Genomic DNA, 4,216 nt, shown 5'->3' with positions numbered 1-4,216 from the left:
TCTTGTTTGCCTGTTTCCTTCACTTCTGCATTTTCTCATTTCTCTGATTAAATTGTTTTCGACTAACATTCTTCTGTAGCCAAATGCAGGCAGAGGACATAGGGAGGAAGGACCATGGGGTCCTGCTCTTTGAGTGTGGAGGGCTGCCCTGAGCAAATGGGGCCTCCTGCTAGGACCTGAAGAGTTCAAGGTTGCAGAGCATTTCCTGCATACCATCCTGGCGTTCCCTGGCAGTGGTCCCAAAGAGAGGGTCTGCACTTTAACATACTCGATAGCGGAGTTATCAATCCTTGCTGCATGTTACAATCACTTGGGGAGGTTTAAAATCACTGATGCCTGGATTCCAGCCTCTGATGTAAGTGGTCTGCGGTACTGCTGGATCATGGGATGGGTTTTCCAGTTTCTCCAATGAGTAAAATGTTCAGTCATGGCTACCAGCGTATATATTTTTTTCATAATCTAAATGGCATATAATACACCTTTGGATCTTGTTAAAATGCAGATCCTGATTCAAAAAGTCTGGATGAGGCCAAGGAGCTACATTTCTAATAAGCTCCAGCTGATTCCGAGTAGAAACATCCCAAGTGAGATCCCAGACTGTGGAACCCAAGCAGGAATGCCAGGGAGAGGCCGGGTGATTTTCATGTATGTCAAGGGGCAAGAAGCATGAGGAGCTCAGGGTATATTTAAAGAGAGAGAAATGAAGCTAATGAGGGGATTCAAAACAGAGGCATCTGAGCAGGCGTGAAAGAAATTGAGGATGTGGAGCCAGGAGGAGAGGAGAAAGAACAGGAGAAGGTAGGTAAGCACTTTGACACTGGACAGGCTGCTTCGGGAGGAGGAGGGGCCTGAGGGACAACGTGTCATCCAAAGGATGACATGGGATATCAAGGGGACTCATTTCTGTCCAGCAAGGGTGGTTGGTTGGTTCCCCCTGGGACTGTGGGGGCTATGCTTCTTTTCAAGGAGGTCACGCTCCATTATGGCAGAAGGAATTCAAAAAATTGTAAAGATGTGATGACTTCTGAGCTGTCTTGCTGCTCTGAGATTGTGAGTCTGTGGAGCTGAAGTGGTAGGATTGTTGGGTCACCTGGGGACCTAGTCCCCGTGGAGCTGAGGCGAGACGTATCAGAACTTGAGTTTGGAGTCTGGAGAGGTGCAGTATTTTGGGTTGAAACTGGTAAAAACCAGACCTATGTCAGGAGATGCCCAAAGAGTGGTGCTGGGGAGGAAGACCTTTCACTCTGCCCTTCTATGTTCTTCGGGCTGGTCTAAGAATTGAATTGACATTGGAGAGATTAACAGAGGAAAAATCAAGTTTAATAATATGAGATATGGCAGAAACCAACACAATATTGTAAAGTCATTATCTGCCAATTAAATAAATTTTAGTTTAATAACATAGGTATGTGAGAGAGACTGGGGAAAAATGAGTAACTCATCAAAATGGGTGAAATCTTCACCTTGAGTAGCGCCTTCAACTGAAGACACGGGTGGAGGTGGAGGGTGGGGAGAGTCAGTTATGGGAAGTGACTAGGAAAAGCACAGTAAACAGGGGCAGGGCATAAGGACTTAGGGCATTGCCTTGTCCATTGATCAGTTGCTAGATAATTGGTCATCTTTTACTTCCAGGTACAGACAGTTGCCCATAAAAATGGAGATTCCCCTTACAACGGTGTTTCTCACAAAAGAGCAACTCCTATATATTTTCAGAGCCCTTTCCATGTTGTTTCTCAGAAAATGACCAGCTTAGAACAATTAATATCTCAAAGAGACGTATTACAGGGTGGCAAATCCAGCTTCCTTACAGGAGAGACATATTTCACATAGGAGTGTGTGAGAGGAGACTCTGGATACCTCCAAATCCAGCAAGGGTGACCCCAAAGTCCTGAGGCCTGTCCTGCTGTGCTCTGGCACCTGGGGTCATGATGTGTGAATGTGAGGAGCAAGAAATGGGAGGTGGGGCCAAGAACTGGAATGAAGTTGGGAGGTGGTTATGTCACACAAGCCAGAGAAGGGGAGCTCAGATTGGAGTGTCCTGATGCTTCAGATAGAAACAGCTCTAGAAAGGAGAGGTGCACGGTAGTACCATGACGTCCTTGTGTGGAAGGACTAGAGTCCATTGTTTCAGGAAATGTGGGTTCATTGTTCCTGTGGAGTAAGCAGGAGAAGCTGAGCGAAGCCGCCCAGGGAGACCTGAAAGGAAGGAGAGGTCTGGGCCCCAGGTGGCTTTACAGGTGTTGGCAGTTTGGCTTTCTGGATCTTATTTCTTGGGCTTCATCTTTGCAGCAGTTTGGTTCCCCTCTCTGTCCTGCTATCTGCCAGTTGAATCTGGCTTCTACTACCTTGGGAGGGGGCTGTGAGTGAGACCAAGAGCCACACAGGGCAGAGGCTGCAGAGGGTGGGGATCCTGTGTCCAGGCAGCTGTGGCCTGAGCCCTCCCTCTTTTGTATTCTACATGAGACCTTGGGACTTTGCTGACCTCTGTAACACCCAGAAAAACTCTCCTTTTCCTTGAAGAGGCTCCTGTTTATCTTTCTCGAAACCTCTTAGGCAACCTTGCATGTTCTGTATTTGGTAGAGAGAAATACTTGTGCTAAGTGTTCGGGCCTTGAGGTGCTATTGGTTTGGAGCTGCCACAACCTTCCTCAGGGAGGCTTGCCCAGGGCCTTCTCCTCGGTTGTGTGTGTGCTGGGCAAGGGCAGTGTGTGGGCTGGGCGTGGGGGTGATAGGTAGGGGGTCAAGCAGAACTTACCAAGAATCTGCTTGGTCTTCCTTAGCAACAAACCCATCAGGTCTCGGTGGGTTTCCCTGGCCTTACACACAGACTGTGTGTGAAAGAAAGAAAATGCACTGGTCATAACAAACACTCTCTTCCAACAACACAAGAGAAGACTCTACACATGGACATCACCAGATGGTCAACACTGGAATCAGATTGATTATATTCTTTTCAGCCAAAGATGGAGAAGCTCTATAAAGTCAACAAAAACAAGACCAGGAGCTGACTGTGGCTCAGATCATGAACTCCTTATTACCAAATTCAGACTCAAATTGAAGAAAGTAGGGAAAACCACTAGACCATTCAGGTATGACCTAAATCAAATCCCTTATGATTATACAGCGGAAGTGAGAAATAGATTTAAGGGCCTAGATCTGATAGATAGAGTGCCTGATGAACTATGGAATGAGGTTCGTGACATTGTACAGGAGACAGGGATCAAGACTGCCCCCATGGAAAAGAAATGCAAAAAAGCAAAATGGCTGTCTGGGGAGGCCTTAGAAATAGCTGTGAAAAGAAGAGAAGCCAAAAGCAAAGGAGAAAAGGAAAGATATAAGCATCTGAATGCAGAGATTCAAAGAATAGCAATGAGAGATAAGAAAGCCTTCTTCAGTGATCAATGCAAAGAAGTAGAGGAAAACAACAGAATGGGAAAGATTAGAGATCTCTTCAAGAAAATTAGAGATGCCAAGGGAACATTTCATGCAAAGATGGGCTCGATTAAGGACAGAAATGGTATGGACCTAACAGAAGCAGAAGATATTAAGAAGAGGTGCCAAAAATACACAGAAGAACTGTACAAAAACAGATCTTCACGACCAAGATAATCATGATGGTGTGATCACTCATCTAGAGCCAGACATCCTGGAATGGGAAGTCAAGTGGGCCTTAGAAAGCATCACTATGAACAAAGCTAGTGGAGGTGATGGAATTCCAGTTGAGCTGTTTCAAATCCTGAAAGATGATGCTGTGAAAGTGCCACACTCAATATGCCAGCAAATTTGGAAAACTCAGCAGTGGCCACAGGACTGGAAAAGGTCAGTTTTCATTCCAATCCCAAAGAAAGGCAATGCCAAAGAATGCTCAAACTACTGCACAATTGCACTCATCTCACATGCTAGTAAAGTAATGCTCAAAATTCTCCAAGCCAGGCTTCAGCAATACGTGAACCCTGAACTTCCTGATGTTCAAGCTGGTTTTAGAAAAGGCAGAGGAACCAGAGATCAAATTGCCAACATCCACTGGATCATGGAAAAAGCAAGAGAGTTCCAGAAAAACATCTACTTCTGCTTTATTGACTATGCCAAAGCCTTTGACTGTGTGGATCACAATAAACTGTGGAAAATTGTGAGAGAGATGGGAATACCAGACCACCTGACCTGCCTCTTGAGAAACCTATATGCAGGTCAGGAAGCTACAGTGAGAACTGGACAT

The sequence above is a fragment of the Ovis aries genome, chromosome 7 (assembly GCF_016772045.2).
Source record: "Ovis aries strain OAR_USU_Benz2616 breed Rambouillet chromosome 7, ARS-UI_Ramb_v3.0, whole genome shotgun sequence".
NCBI classification, from domain to species: Eukaryota; Metazoa; Chordata; class Mammalia; order Artiodactyla; family Bovidae; genus Ovis; species Ovis aries.
The sequence above is the reverse complement of the archived record's forward strand: the minus strand, read 5'-3'. Positions refer to the sequence as shown.